At 48.2% G+C, this 16,989-nt stretch overlaps 1 pseudogene; it reads left to right on the forward strand.

Annotated features, from left to right (window-relative positions):
* Positions 1–8,374, forward strand: part of LOC102912154 (uncharacterized) — a 52,889-nt pseudogene extending 44,515 nt beyond the window's left edge.
* Positions 8,375–16,989: the final 8,615 nt, after the last annotated feature.

Genomic DNA, 16,989 nt, shown 5'->3' on the forward strand with positions numbered 1-16,989 from the left:
TTCCAGAGGTGATGAGGTCATGAGGGGCTCTAGTGAGGATGGGAGCAATAGTTATCAAAAGACCCAGCTTGGTAGAACTGAGTTCTGCCCAGCTTTCCTCTCTGTAATGGGCGACTGTTCACTGTGCTGTCTTTTATCACAGCACAAGGGCCTTCGCCAATTGCCGGCATATATTATGCAAATGATCTCGGGCTCCCCAGCCTCCAGAACTACAAGACAGGTAGACCTCTACTGTTCTTAAGTTACCCCATCTGTGCTGGTCCATAACAATAGCTGAGAGTCAGTGTCCAGCCCTGGGTTTGCCGTTTTTCCCCCCAACCCTCCTTTTCTTCGTCTGAAATGCCGATGGAAAAATCCATCTGACTGTGAGAACCAAGTATAATACTGGGTATTCCAGTGTGAGGTAGACCATGCAGGGCTGGCCTCTGAACAAACTGATAATGACTTAATGAGTCCATTTCATTTCATTTTATGTTATTCACAAAACCTTAAAAACCAGCAGCTACTGGAGCTGGAGAGATGGGTCAGTGGTTAGAGAATGGGCTGCTCTTCCAGAGGATCCAAGTCCAGGTCCAGTGCACAGCTCCCACGTCACAGCTTACATGGCCCCAGAGGTGTATATAATACACAAACATCCATATACACACAAAAAAGTAATACTGAAAAACTATTGGTACCTGGTTAGGCTTTTGGAAAGGAAATGTGAGTGCGGTACATACCTCGTCTCTGGAGAAGGACCACATAACAGTGACCGACTCTACCATGAAAAAGCTTGAAGCCTCCTCCCCATTCCCTTGGCTCCTTCTCACTGGAGCCCAAATGCTGCCTGATGCTTATTGATTTGCTAGTGCCAGCCACTCTTTGAGTGGGTATCATCCTCTCCCACCTAGACTATAAAATCCAGCCCTGTCCTCCAGCCACGGACTGCCCAGTGAGACTTCTAAAACTCAGTCATGTCTTATCTCTGGGAATAGAGGCCTCTGTTCTTAGTCCTTAGCCTGAGACGCATGAAGCTCGGCTGGGAAATGCTTGCGACATGCCTCAACCTACCCTCAGATCATGTCAAACATTAGCCAGAGGATCCCAGCTGCATTCGGAATGGCTGGAACCCGGAGTCCAGACAGCATAAGAGCAGAAAACACAAGAGGCAGAACTGGAGTTGCAAACCAGAAAAGTGGAGCCTGGACAATCGGTAGGGCGAGGGGAGGAGAAGAGAGGGGAGAGGAGCCGAAGAGAAGGGTGGGGCGGGGTGGGGAGTGCTTGGAGAAGATTGAGGGTAGGTATGAAAGCCCCAACAGCTGAAGGTGGAAACCCATAGATATCTGTGTGGAAGAAGCTGAAGAGGGGAGCCACCTCAAGCACAAAGTGACAAGGAGGCTGCAGGACCCTGATCCCAGTGCTTCAGGACAGTTAGGTAGGCAAGGGGAGAAGGAGGAGGTCACTGGATCTGGCCAGCAGGGTCCCCTAAGAGTTTTCACTGGAACAAAGTGGGTGGGAAGCAGCCTGCAAGTCTGAGAGAAGAGAATCAAGGGAGGGGGGCAGTGGGAGGACCTGGCCCTCCACAGGAGAATGGCTGAGGTAACCTGAGGCCATCCCCTAAGAGGCAGCCCATTGTTCCTGGCCTGTGGTGGTGTGCCAGCTCCTTGCCTCAGCTCCATGGAGATTTCAGCAGCTACCACCTGTTCCTTGTGGCCCAGCCAGGCAGCTGGAGTGTGAGCTGGTCAGCTGTTCCCAGTGCTAGCTCAAAGGTACCAAACAGCTGGTGCTGAAATCCCATTCACCTCAGGAAGCCTTCCTCCTTCCCTGACCTGGATCACCAATGCCTTCCCTCGGAAGCTCCTGGCGGCCACCCCTCAGGATGCTAATTCCATCCCAGTGGTGACCAGCAGCAGGATGCTACTGAGCACAAGTTCGCGGAGAATGGAAACACAGCTCCTGTACACTGCCGCTTTGTGATGCTTGTTCATCGGGGCACTGTGGGTCTCCTCTCAGACCCACAGTCTCTTCATCCACACAATGGAGACAGCAATACTGACCTGAGAGAACAGACCTCAAGGCCAAATCAGAAAACATGCCCAATCCTTTCCCGGAAGGTCCATTGTCAAGAATGTTTCATGTGGCAGCGCTCATTGGTCTGAAGCTCCAGGCATGCTGTCCCCAGGTTCCCCACTTCTGTCACAACCAATAGCCAATGCTATGGCCACTTATATGTGCACCGGCAGACTCCACATCCCACCTCCCACACTGCTGCCCCTGTAGCTCAATGGGACATCATTGCCATCTGGGAAATGGCAACCTCTTGATAACTAGTTACAGGACTTAAAATCCTGCATCTAGGGCTGGAGAGAAAGCTCAGCGGTTTGGAGCACTTGTTACTCTTACAGAGGGCCTGGATTCAATTCCCAGCACCACATGGTGCCTCACAAACCATCACAACAGTTTTAAATTCCTTCCTCTGACCTGTTTGTGCACCAAAGACACACATGGTGCGCACGCGCGCGCGCACGCGCGCACACACACACACACACACACACACACACACACACACAGGAAAATGCATATCATAAAATAAATAAACCTATTTTTAAAAAAAAAAAATCTTGTTGTTTGTGAACTAGGGAGTGACTCAGTGATAGAGAACTTGCCTAACATACACCGGACACTGGACCCCATCCCCAGCACTTAAAAAAAGAAATCCTTCCATCATGTCATCCTGCCTTCAAACCCTTCTCACTGTGTTTACAAAAAAAAAAAAAAAAAAAAAAACCCTAAGCCTGTGCCCTGTGGAGCCCTATAGTCTACACTATGGAGTCCTGTATACTCTAGCCCATGGAGTACCCCAGGACCTCCTCCAGAGCGGTGTGTTCCTGCTGCACAGCCTACCCCATGGAGTACTCCAGGGCCTCCTCCAGAGAGGTGTGTTCCTGCTGCATAGTCTACCCCATGGAGTACTCCAGGGCCTCCTCCAGAGCGGTGTGTTCCTGCTGCACAGTCTACCCCACGGAGTACTCCAGGGCCTCCTCCAGAGGTGTGTTCCTGCTGCATAGTCTACCCCATGGAGTACTCCAGGGCCTCCTCCAGAGAGGTGTGTTCCTACTGCATAGTCTACCCCATGGAGTACTCCAGGGCCTCCTCCAGAGCGGTGTGTTCCTGCTGCACAGTCTACCCCATGGAGTACTCCAGGGCCTCCTCCAGAGTGGTGTGTTTGTACTGCACAGTCTACCCCATGGAGTACTCCAGGGCCTCCTCCAGAGTGGTGTGTTTGTACTGCACAGTCTACCCCATGGAGTACTCCAGGGCCTCCTCCAGAGCGGTGTGTTCCTGCTGCATAGTCTACCCCACGGAGTACTCCAGGGCCTCCTCCAGAGGTGTGTTCCTGCTGCATAGTCTACCCCATGGAGTACTCCAGGGCCTCCTCCAGAGAGGTGTGTTCCTACTGCATAGTCTACCCCATGGAGTACTCCAGGGCCTCCTCCAGAGCGGTGTGTTCCTGCTGCACAGTCTACCCCACGGAGTACTCCAGGGCCTCCTCCAGAGGTGTGTTCCTGCTGCATAGTCTACCCCATGGAGTACTCCAGGGCCTCCTCCAGAGAGGTGTGTTCCTACTGCATAGTCTACCCCATGGAGTACTCCAGGACCTCCTCCAGAGCGGTGTGTTCCTGCTGCACAGTCTACCCCATGGAGTACTCCAGGGCCTCCTCCAGAGAGGTGTGTTCCTGCTGCACAGTCTACCCCATGGAGTACTCCAGGGCCTCCTCCAGAGCGGTGTGTTCCTGCTGCATAGTCTACCCCATGGAGTACTCCAGGGCCTCCTCCAGAGCGGTGTGTTCCTGCTGCACAGTCTACCCCATGGAGTACTCCAGGGCCTCCTCCAGAGCGGTGTGTTCCTGCTGCACAGTCTACCCCATGGAGCACTCCAGGGCCTCCTCCAGAGCGGTGTGTTCCTGCTGCATAGTCTACCCCATGGAGTACTCCAGGGCCTCCTCCAGAGCGGTGTGTTCCTGCTGCATAGTCTACCCCATGGAGTACTCCAGGGCCTCCTCCAGAGAGGTGTGTTCCTGCTGCACAGCCACTCCAAGTCCATCTGGGCTCTTGCTCTGACACAGCCTTACCCATGCTTTATTATATTCAAGTCTTTGCTCAAGCAACACCTCCTTCAAGGGGCCCGCACAGTGTCCTGTTACAGAGTGCACTCCCACACACAGCTCCCAATCCCACACCTCACCCCAGTCCTGTCGTATTTCATCCCATTTTCCTATGGGCTGTCCCTGCAGAGCCCTGACTATTCTGTTCATGTGTGCTTGTTTGCTGGAACGAGGGTTCTGTTCCCTCTGGTTCTCTTGAGTACCTAGACAGTGCCTGCCACGTGATAAGCCTTCAATATCTCTTCACTGAAAGAAAAAAAATGGACGAATGTAGTTCCCACATCTGTCTAGCTCAGGCATGTCCTAGATTCTGTCTGGCCCACTCTACAGTGCCCAACTCCATACACAGATAGAGAGCTCCTGCTCAAGCATGGTCTGAGCAGTACCCACTCTTGAAGTACGACTTGCTTGATTTGCTCCATGGAACTGCTTAGTATCAATACCAATTCAAGCTTTGAATCAGCAGCAAAAGGACCACTCTTTCAATTATTTTTATTATAAGAACACTCAACTGGATACAATAATTCACACTTAACAACCATAAACAGTGGGGAGGGTGGAGCACGTGTGCCCTCAGTTCTGGGCTAACCTGGGCTATAGAATGAGCCCTTGTATCAAAAAAAAAAAACTGAAATAAATAAAATGAGTAAAAATCAAGGGAGCTGGCCAGGCAGTGGTTCAGAACTTTAATCCTAGCACTTGAGAGGCAGAGGCAGGTGGATCTCTTAGTTCGAGGTCAGCCAGGGCTACAGAGCAAGTTCCAGGACAGCCAGGACTACATAGAGAAACTCTGTCTCAAAAACAAAACAAAACAAATCAACAGAAAAACCCCGAGGGGCTGAAGAAATGAGTCAGGGATTAAAAAGTACTGACTGCTCTTCCAGAGGACCCTGGTTCAATTCCCAGCCCCCACATGGCAACTACAAATGCCTGTAACTCCAGGCCCAGGAGATCAGGTATCATCTTCTGGTCTCTACAAATACCCAGTAAAACACTCATACACATTAAATAAATGCATAAATAAATAAAAGTTTAAAGCTAGAACAGTCAAAAAGTATTGGGGAGTAGATAAATTCATTATAAAATACTGTACACAAAACAATTAATAAAATTTTCTTCCTCTTTATCACACCTCTCCAGTCTCACACCATGTCCCATCAAACTGCTGATGTGTGTCCCTGAAGACTCTTCCTATGCACAGACACAGGTCTACATATGTGGTGATATTTTATTTGTGCTGAAGTGTGGTGATATTTTATTTGTGAGTTAATAAATAAGGCTTGCCTGGAGATCAGGGGGGAAAGGCCAGCCATTTTAAGTAAACAAAGAAGTAAGGCAACGCACGCCCTTAATCCCTTAGCAGGCTGGATCTCTGTGTGTTCAAGGCCACACTAGGAAACACAGCCAGACTTGATGACACACGCCTTTAATCCCAGACCACAGAGACCTGGAGGTCTGTAAAGACAGACAGACAGTGACAGAGTTGTGTAGGAAGAGGAAGTGAGGTAGCTGGGCTAAGAGCCAATGAGAGGGCAGAACAGCAAGGCATATAAGCCTGAGTAGACAGGAAGTCACTCTCCTTGGAAGCTGCAGAGTTGGTAAGATGAGGTTGACTGGTGGTTTTCTGTATTTCCCTGATCTCTCTAAGGCTTTAACCCAAATTTCTGGCTCCGTGTTTTTTATTTAATAAGGTCATTTAGAAATTTGTCTACATACATACACGTAACTCTCTCTTCCAGAAGGTGGTACCACACCATGCTCCATCTTTCACTCAGCAACATGCCTTAGACATCCTCCTCCTACCTGTCTCCTTTCATTCTACGTCATTTCTAGCACCTGCCTGGTAGTCCTGAATACAGATAGAATCAAGCCTTAGTATATATAAGTCCTGTGGATCTTATATGCTTCACATGGGAGTTATGTGTGCTCCCATTGGGGCTGCAGATACTGCTGCAGCAAGCATCCCTGTTCAGAGTGCTGCACTGCACTGCAGCAAGCGTCCCTGTTCAGAGTGCTACACATAGGTATTTCTGTAAGACAGATACCCAAAACACCAAAGAATGCAGGAAATGCAATTTATGAACAGTTGAAGACATAAATAATTAAGCTAAGGGATGATGTTTCATCAAAAGACCCACAACCTACCAGACGTGGTGATACACACTAGAAATTCTAGCAACTTAGAGATAAAGGGAGGAAGGTTGGAAATTTGAGGTCATCTGTGGCTATATAGCCAGTTCCAGACCAGCCTGGGCTACAGGAGCCCCTGTCTCAAAACAAAACAAAACAAAAACAAACAGCACACACATGAAAAAAAAATCTACAACTCAGTTTATTAAAGACTCAATAATAAGTTTGATGGCAGAGGCAGTGAATGGCATTTGATAGGGACCCTTTTGTGGATGTATCACATCCAACCTCACAGCTACTTTGCAAGATGGGCATTACTGCTGTCCTTTGAAAGTTGAAGAAACACAGGCCTGGCAGTGGAGGTGTCATGCCTAAAGTCCCCCTCTCTTAGGTGGCAGGGCTATGGCCCAAACTCAGATTTCCCTGCCTCTCTCTGTCTCGATGAAAACACCGAGACCTGCTCAGCTGCCAGCATCCACTCCGAATTGCCTGCTGTTTCACAATTCTTCACATTCTTACAGCTTACCATGAAACCCTGAGGACCATGCAAGGTTAGAAAATTCCCTGCATGGTTTTCCCCAGGAGAGAGCAGAGAAAGCTCTTTGAAGCTGCCTCCATTTAGGAAAAGCCAGTCTCAACGGCTCTCGCTTTAGTGAATGAGTCGGGCCTGGGAGAATTCTGTCCAGTCTTGGAGCTCAGATTGAAGAGGAAATTGGGCGCCCACAGAAGCTGTGCCGTTAGCCACTGCCAGAAACCACTCCCTCGGTGACAAAAGAGGCTCCGAGATGTTTTAGTAGCTTTATTCCCAAGTGGCTAACTGGCGAACAGAAAAGGCAAAGGGCCCCAACTGTAATCCATACAGAAATCCACAGCTGGGAGCCTGGGAACAAAAGCAATTGAAAAGAAAAGGCTGGAGGTGTAGCTCAGTCTGTTGAGTGCTTTGCCTAGCTTGCCCGAAGCCCTCAGTTTGATCCCGGGGACTGTATAAATGGGCGTAGTGGGGCAATCCTGTAATCCCAGCCCTGGGGAGGTGGAGGCAGGGCGGTCAGGAGCGCGAGGTCATTCCTGGCTATATTTTGAGATTGAGGCCAGCTTCCAATACATGGGACCCTCTCTAAAAAGGCAGGGAAGGAAGGAAGGGAGGGAGGGAGGGAGGGAGGGAGGGAGGGAGGAAGGAAGGAAGGAAGGAAGGAAGGAAGGAAGGAAGGAAGGAAGGAAGGAAGGAAGGAAGGAAGGAAGGAAGGAAGGAAGGAAGGAAGGAAGGAGTCGTCGATTTTGTAGAAATGAGCTGATGGGTTTAGGAAGCCCCGGTGTCACAGGGCTGGAAGTAGTGGGAAAGATCTGCCCGCGTGACTTGAGTTCCAAACCTTCTGCTCTCCGGTGGAGAGTCGTCTGCTGTGCCCTTACAGGCATCCCTTACACGGAGCACTCCGCTGCCCCTATGTCCAGGTGTGCCTTGCACCTCTGTTAACTCTTCCTCGGGGACTCTGAAGCCAGCCTCCCTTTCACTGCCGACACTGGCCGTGGGTCTGCTCCTCTGGGACCCTCCCAGAACGAGTTCGGTCCCGCCACCCCGATCCAGCCCCCGGCAGCCTGGGGATGCACTCCAATTCCCCAGCCTCGAGGAACCTTCACAGCTGGGCTGAAGGGCCGGGGGAAGCTTTTCTTAACAAACAGGTCTAGCCTTTCTGGTTAGCAGCCCAGCCTGCCGTCTGGACAAAGAAAACCAATCCGGCTCGTCTTTTGAGTCTGCGGCCAGATGGGGAGGGAACAATAGCCCGGGGAGTCGTGGAGGGAGGCCCAGCCTCTTCACATCTTAATGAAGGTGTGAACTTTGAAGTTGTATTAGGAGCACTTGAAAGCCCACCCCCGCTTAAGCTCCTTTCAGAGACTCCCAGTCACCCCGGATAATGAGGCTGCAGCTGTGTGGGAAGCGCTGGGGCCGAGAAGGGGAGGACGGGGTTATCAAGGCAGGAGCCCGGAGGACCCTGGCAGAAAAGCCACCCTCGGCTTCAGCCCTGCCCCGTGACCAGGCCTCCATGGCTCTCAGGGACAAGGAACTCTCTGTTCTTAGCCAAAGGAGAGCAGCCACCTTGTGACAGACAGAGGGATGGCTGGGAGAGTCCCTTTGACAACTTCCTCAGTGATAAAAAAATAAAATAAAAATAAAAAATAAAAATGACTCACCCCTGGAGGCCACCTGACGTTCTCCTGTCGTTCTGAGGAACGCAGGAGTCTCTGTGGGGCCGAAGGGACAGTGGCTCAGGGAACACAGGGACCCTCACACGGTCATTGGGCCAGTCCGTGGTAGGTCTAACTGGCTCTTACTCAGGTCTTTCCCTACTCCACAGCCAACTCTTCCCTTTGAAGCCTTCAGGTCAAGTCTGAATGTCCACTGAAATATCAAACCGTAATCAGGGGCCAGCAAGATGGCTCAGCAGGAACTTATCATGTGAGCCTGAAGACCTGAGTTCAATCCTCAGACCTCAAGTATATGCAGGAAAAAACACCGTGGCACATGTTCCCAGCCTACCATCACACACACACACACACACACACACACACACACACACACACACAACACAACACAACGATGATGATGATAATGGTGGTGATGATGATGATAAATAATAATAATTTTAGGGAAGATAAAACCAAAACAACATAATGAGTTTGAACACTACAAAAGAACGCTTACCTTGATAGAGAGCTGTCTGTCTAGCCCTGGTCTGGATCTGTCTACAGGTGTGATGTCCATGTAATGTTCACCACAGACCCACAAGGAAGGCTTATTCTTATTATAGATGAGGAACCGGAGGCACAGAAAGAAGCTTGCTCAAGGTTCCTCAGCCAACAGATGACCAGGCTGTGGTCTGAACTCAATCTCTTCAAGCAGTTTGGGTCACTTGCCACATTTTAACAGTAGTAGCCCTTGTGTATTGTGAAAACTGGAAAAAAAAAAATAGAGAAAAAGAAAGTGAATGTTTTATTACCAAACATGAATGCTTTTGTTGTGTCCTGGTTTTTTTCTCTAGGTACTTATGTATTCATGTAGTGTGCATGTAATAATCACCAAGTGCATGCCAAGCATCATTCTGGACATTAAAGAGGGAGTAGGGCCAGGTTTCTGTTCTGTGGCTTGGTAATCTCGCATCCTTCAGGGACTCCGATCAGCAACTTGGCACTGGACTTTCTTCCCCAACACTGCCCTCACCTGGAGCCCCTGCCGGCTTCAATCACGATTTAAGGAACACCTTCAGGTGTCTCCAGCAGCCAGTATCCACCACGTGCTTCCCACTCTAACTGCCAATCTACAATGACAGTTCATGTGCTGGGTCTTCACCCTTCCTGAAAATAGAGGATTGCTCTCAATCGCCTTCCGTCTCTTGACTTAATCTTAAGACTGACCAAACCTGAGCCCAGTGAACATGAGTGTCAGATTATCCCGATCCCTATCCCACCTTGGTCTCCAGCCATCCCCATTCCTGTCTGCTTTTGATTTTGTTCTTACTTCTTATTCCATTCCCAGGGCTGTCTAATGAACAGACTTATTGGCTCTGTCCCACATTTTGTTTTTTAGAATTTAGTGTGTGTGTGTGTGTGTGTGTGTGTGTGTGTGTGTGTGTGTGTGTGTTGCCATGCGTGTGTGTCCAAGTATGGAAGTCAGAAGACAACCAGCAGGAGTTGATTCTCTCCTTCCACCATGTGTTTAACTCAAGGATTAAGCACAAGTTATCAGACTTGGTGTGTCAAAAACGCTTACCCACTTATCTTGCAGCCCTGTCTCTCATTTTTATCGTCTTTTTTGACTTGAAGGTGAATGTTCACTTCCATGGTTTTGTCCTTCAGTGCTCTCTAGCTATTGGTGCATTGTTTGCCTCTGTCTACTATGATCTGAAGGAAATGATCGCCAAGTTGTGAATTGCCCTGATCCCCAAATCCTTCCCCAGTGAAGAGGCTCGGCAGACGTGATTGAAGGAAGGTACCAGACATAAGAAGATGATTCTGAGTTCTTCCCGCTGGAGAGTCTTCCCCCTTGAAGAGGGCACTGTGACTATGGAGGGGAGCTGGGGAGGGGCAGCCTCACTGGTGGCAAACACAAGGGAGGAGGGGCTATGATGGGGATCCTGGAGGCTGGAAATGGCTGTGCCTTCAACCCCTGCGCAAAGGACCCATCCCTGCCAACCCCTTCCTTTTAGCTCGGGGGGGGGGGGGGGGGGAACCCTGTTGGACTTCCGATTTACAGAATTGTAGGATTTCAACTCTTGCGATTTGAAACAATTAATTCATGAAAATGTAGCGTCATAGTGATGGGAGAAGAATATTCAATCCTTTCCCTTCTTGTCTTCTGGGAAGTTTTCCTGTCTGAACCGGCCAAGGCATAGGGAATGTTCCCCAGTGTGCCTAGAGGTCCAAATGCTAACTCGAGTATAGCTTAACCTTTCATTTCAGTTTTTACACCTGTAAAGTTTAGACAATAGCATCACATGCAGCGTTGTTGTATTAGTCTGGAGGGTGTACAAGTAGAGAACCCAGCACACAGTAGGTACACCACCAGCTTCACGGAGGAGGAGTGGACCACAAAGAAGCACAGGCTATTGATTTCATGTCGGCTATGAACTGTGGCCACTAAGGGGGTGGTCAAGAGCTCCCTCCACTCTGTTCCCAGGGAGAAGGAATTCTTCCTCAGGCAGAACCAGGACTAACTTAGGACCTGCTGCCCTTCTGGCTGCCACACTCTTGTGGGTAATCACAGCTCCTCTCTCGAAGGACGGGGAAACTCTGGGTTGACAGCAGTCGTTTCTCAAGTTCTGAGTCACTCCATCCAAAAGCAGAGAGACAAATATAATCCTGTTTATAGGTGTCAATTGGATTGAAACAAGGATTTATGAAAGTACACACAAGAAAGCTGAAACATAGCCTGGGGTGAGGAGCAGGCCAGAGAGGACATGAACTGTGGCTTAGGAGAGGGACAGGAGCTGGGGGATGGTGGCACACATCCACACTCTAAACACCTCGGGAGGTGGAGGCAGAAGGATTGCCACAAGTTTGAAGCCAGCCTGGTCTACATAGAAAGTTTAGGGCTACACAAGTCAGACTGTGTCTCAAAAGAAAAGGGAGGGGAGGGGGCAGAGATCGAAAGAGAGGAGCAGGGAGGTGGTAGCCGACTAGCCAGGGAGGTGAAGGACAGAGGCTTGGAGTAGAGAGAGCATTTGAGCAAAGAAATTCAAGGTTTTTTCATTATGCACTGAAGAGCAGGGGCTTGTGGGGTGTGGAAACAGAGTGCTGGCTGATCACACAGGTCCAATGTCTCATGCTGAGAAGCTTGGATCTTAAATGGTGCTACCAGGAGTTTTCCAAAAATTTTAGTTTTAGATACATCCCTTCAACAGGAAATATAAAGGATGTGCTGGTATTTGGTGGCACACACCTTCAATCCCAGCCCTTGGGAGGCAGAGGCAGGCAGATCTCTGTGAGTTTGAAGCCAGCCTGGTCTACAGACCGAGTTCAAGGACAGCAATAATACACAGAGAAACCCTGTCTCAAAAAAAAAAAATCAAAACCAAAAAAAAAAAAAAGAAAGGAAGGAAGAAGAGAAAGAAGGAAGAAAAAAGAAAGGAAGGAAGGAAAGAAAGAGAGAAAGAAAGGAAGGAAGGGAGGGAGGGAGGGAGGGAGGAAGGGAGGAAGGAAGGAAGGAAGGAAGGAAGGAAGGAAGGAAGGAAGGAAGGAAGGAAGGAAGGAAGGAAGGAAAGAAGGAAGGAAAGAAGGAAGGAAAGAAGGAAGAAAGAAAGACAATAAGGAAAGGGAAATACAAAGGATGCTTTGGGAACACAGGAAGAGACTATAACTCAAGAGGCCACCCAGGAAGTTGTTGAGTAGTTCAGGTGAGAGATGCGGCCAGTATAATGGTGTGACAGATGAGTATTTGGGTATTGGCTTGGATATAGGCTCGGCTGACATGGCTGAAATGAGACAGAAGTGTTTCTTTCACTGATTCCGGCCAGGACTGGATTTGGGCGATTGCAGGTAATAGATTTCTCTGCTTCATAGAGTCATAACAAGCTCTAGCTGCCTGGACACTTCTGGCAGGCCACCATGTTGGGGAAGGCATATATGGTGAAAGAGATTCCTTCTTCTTATAACTCCAAGAGAGGTGAGGGAACGTGGTCTTTAGTTGGGTGGTCATGTGCTCGCCTGAAAATCAGGAAGTTCTTTCACTCAAAGGGCGCAAAGGCAGCAGGTGCTTGACGCAGGAGGCTGTCTCCACAACTCAGGGGGAGACGAGCTGTCAGAACCAAGGGCAGTGCTAAGAATTGTATATTTCGAACTCTAGAGGAAAGAATTTAGGTTTTTATCACAAAGAGGTAAGTGTCTGAGAACACAAATGTTGAACCTGTTTTAAACAATGGATTGTGTGTACATACGTCTGTGTATCAAAGCATCTCATATTTTGATATGCGATTACATGAAATGCATGATTTCCGTTTTGTTTATTTAGTTTGTAGGTGGTGGGTGATGTTTATGTGTGTGCAGGTGTGCTAGTCTATGCATGCATATGTGTTGGCCAGAGGTTGATGTGGGCATCTTTCTTTATCACTCTTCATCTTATTTTTCGAGGCAGTCTCTCATGAGCCTGGAGCTCTCTGGTTTGGCTAAACTGGCTGGCCAGCAAGCCTGTGGGATCCGCCTGTGTCTTACTGCAGTGTTGAGGTTATAGGTGTGTGCACCATGCTTGACTTTCACATGGGTGCTGGGGTCCAAACTCAGGTCCCCGTAGTTACACAGTAAACACTTCACCCCACAGAACTGTCCCCCACCTCAATTTTCATTTATATAAACGGATGTGTTACTCCTTTTTAAAGATTTACTTTACTTTAAATTGTGTGATATGTGTGTGGGTTTGTGCACATGTAAATGCAGGCGCCCTGGAGCCCAGAAGAGAGCACTGGCTCACCTGGAGATGGAGACAGAGGTGGTCCTGAGCTGCCTGGTATGGGTGCTAGGAACTGAATTTGGGTCCTGTGCAAGAAGAGTGTGCACTCTGAAGGAACCCTCCCTCCAGCTCCAATTTTTGTATTTTAAACATATGAGTCAAAAATAAATTTAACTTTTAAAGAATAGACATGAAAGAAAACAAAAATAAGGAAAAGCTGAATCAGCAAGATGTGCTGGGTTCTCAACTCCAAACAAGAGAAATGGGTTCTGATTTGAGCAGGAATGGCTTTCAGGAAAAGGGACATCCGGGGTCTGCAAATCACGGGATTCACTGGAGGATTGGCTCAGAAATCACCAGGACCCAAAGAAAAGCAAAGTTGGCATCATAATTGGAGCAGAAGCTGCTGGGTGGGACATGCTTGCGCTGCTGTTCCCACTGGGTCACATGCCGCTGTGTGCAGCAGGGAACAGCAGAGCTGCCATGGACACCGTCACCACCCTCCCCTGCACTCTGGATACTGTTAGTGCATCACCGTGCTCCTTTGCTTCCCTGGGAAAAGTCCGGAAAATGGGGAGCAACCTTCTCCCAACTCTCTAAGTACAGGCCAAGCACGGAGCCATTCTTTCAAACAGTACAGGACGGAAGGAAGACCAAAGGTGGCTTCACAGTGGAGAAACTGAGGACATGGACAACGAGAGATTATGCTGACAGTGTGCCCCCTCTGTAAGATGTGAGGGAAGAGAAACCCCACTTCCGGCACATTTGTCTGCCAAGCCTGTAACCCAGTCTAATAATGAGAGGAATGTCGTATAAACTCCATTCATCCTTAAACCTAAAACTCCAGTTAAAGACCGTCCTGGGGGCATATATGACCCTGCGTCCCCTACAACAGTCAGAAATATCCAAAACAGAGAACGTCTGAGAAACTACCAAAGAAGTCAAGTGTGGTTGGGTGCATGTCTGTAATCCCAGGACACGGGAGGTTGAGGCAAGAAAGTCATAAACTCCAGGCCAGCATGGACTACCTAGGGAAAACGTCTCAAAATGTACAACAAACAAACAAACAAACAAACAAACAAATAAATAAATAAATAAATAAATAACAAAAATAAATCCACAAGGAGATACAACCACAAGTGTCATGTGACATCCTGGATGGAATCCTGGACCAGAAAAAGGGGTATGGGAGAAACAGTTAAAACATTCGCTATTTACCCAGAGGAGAAGTACATTTAGTCTAAGAGCAAAGAAGATGTGGTTACTAAGGAGATTATGCCATTACAAAGAAGGCAACTTCAGTCAGCCATCAGAGTAGATGGTAAGATCCTATTGCTGAGGACACCACATACTTTGGACACAAAGAATATAGATAAGCCAAGCTGGAACTGGGCTAGATGTTTCCTCCATGCTGGCCAGTGTTTGTAGTACTAGCAGATGTTAGATAAGTTTCTGGGGGAGAAAAGACATCAGCAGTCTTACCCATCTATGGACCCTGCGTACTATAATACCAACCTCCCAGGCAAGATGTGTGGTGCCCATTGATGCAACAGTCGCATGATCGTGTGGGAACAACCATTCCCAGATTGGAATTGAGTCCCACCCACTTCACAAGAAATAGTGCTAGAAACCTGGACAAAAACATTTTAATGGAGAGGTCACAAGCCTGGGGTGGAGCACTTTACTCTTGGTGCTCTGCTAAATAGAAATGTCAATAGACTGACTTCTAAATACTTATGTCTATATTCTTAGACAGTACTGCTCTCAGCCTTTGCCAGAGAAGCCTATTTGTTGACCTGTTTATGTGTTTATTATTTTAGTGGGTAAAAATTGATACAGAGACTCATAACCCGTCCAAGTGTTGAGAATAAGTGACAGTTGAGTGCTCAGCCCTAAATGACATCTATATCAACCCCTCCAAGACCCAAGGGGCATCACGGAAAAGGCAGAGGAAATGGAAGAGTTGGAGGATGAGGAGGTATGCTACAAAACTGTCCTCAAGATGGGACATGAGCATTGCAACCATGAACACACAGCAGCTGCATAAATGTGAAAGGGGGAGCTAGCTGGGAAGAAGGAGGGCACTATACCTTGAATATGTGTATGAAATTGTCAAACGTTAAATTTAAAATGTTTTAGAAAAAGAAGAAAGGTGGAGGAGGCCGCTGCATAGCCAAGTACTATTCATGAAGTTAGGAAAGATGTCTCAAGGGCATCTCTGCAATTGGCCAGACTCCACACATTAAAGTGTGAAGCATCTAAAAGCATTCTTTGAAAGACATTACTTTGAGTATAGAGCCCAAAGGTCTCCTGCTCACACAATGTACCTATGAACTTGACTCTTCAAATTTTATTTCACTATGTTCAGCCACCCAAGTGTTCAGAATCCAGCTGTGGTCCAAGGGTACCAAGACTCTGGGTAGTGGCAGACCTGGCTATGTTTTCCATCATGCTGGTTTTGTAAGCACTCAGGATGCAAGAGCTACAGATTTGTGGAGGCTTCCACCCAGATTTCAAAGAGAAGCCTAGAAAGCTAAGTGGTTGGTGGTAAAGTCGGGGTCTGTATAACCAGCCCTTGAGAGGGTAAAGTGTGAAGCTGGGACAATGAAGATGAAATTGTAGTGGTTGCCCAGGAACTTAGAGATACCAGAAGTGTAGAACATGTGCTGAGGGAATTCAGAGGTAGAAGTACTGCCAGCCCAACAAAACAGCCATGTGTGTGGCAACTAGCAAGGTCATAAGGTAAGCCTGCCCAAGTTCTTCCGGCCTCAGGTCATGCCACTGTGTGCCCTGGATACAGAACTGTATTTCCACTTTCTCCCTGTGTACTGCCTCAGTCCAACTCTTCTACTTCATACTGCTATCCCTCCTTTTAGAATGGCTTTGCTTTAGGCTGTTGGGGACTATGTGACTTCTGTTTTCATGGCACGTAGGCTTGCAGCTAGCACTACCTTGACTGTCAAGGAGACGTTGGACTTAGACTCCTGAGGAAGGCTAGAAATGCTGAAAGGTGGGGGCTCTTGGACTAACTTCATTTCTCTTTTAATTTGGGATGGATTGAGCTTCTGAGGACCATGGGCAGAATGTTAGGGTTTGAATATAAAATGTCTCCAAAGGTCCAGCTTTGGTCCCCAGCTGGTGTGCTATTGGGATGTAATTAGGTCACAAGAGGGCCAGCTTCATCTGTGGATTAACCATGTATGAACTCATAGCTGAATGGACTCTTTGGAGGTAAAGCCTGTTTGGAAGAAGTACCTCACTAGAACATGCTTTTGAAAGGCGTATTTTGTCATTATAACCTTCCTCTTCCCACCCAATCTCTCTCTGTGTCTGTCCGTCTTCTTCTTGCCATTCCATCTCCCACCTTTCTTCTCTCTCCTCCTCTGCCCCATGATGTAAGCAGCCTCCTTCTCCCACCCACATTCCACTCCATGGTGTTCTACCACATCACAGACTGAAGGCAATGGAGCCAGCTGACTGTGGACTTAATCCTCTTTGTGTTACTTACTTTTCTTCTTACAATGTCCAAATACCTGACAAGAAGCTGCTTAACTGAGGAGAGGCTTGATTCTGTTCACAGTTTGAGAGGATGCAGTCCACTATAGCAGGAAGACATGAAGACATGATAGAGGACACAGTCCACTATAGCAGGAAGACATGACAATGGTGGCAGGAACATGCTGTAGTTTGAAGGAACTGGAGGAAGAGGTGGAGGAGTGATGAATCAGTGAACCAAGAGTCAGAGAAAAGAGACTCATGATCCTCAGCTTGTCTTCTCCT

Source organism: Peromyscus maniculatus, chromosome 2 (genome assembly GCF_049852395.1).
Source record: "Peromyscus maniculatus bairdii isolate BWxNUB_F1_BW_parent chromosome 2, HU_Pman_BW_mat_3.1, whole genome shotgun sequence".
NCBI lineage: Eukaryota > Metazoa > Chordata > Mammalia > Rodentia > Cricetidae > Peromyscus > Peromyscus maniculatus.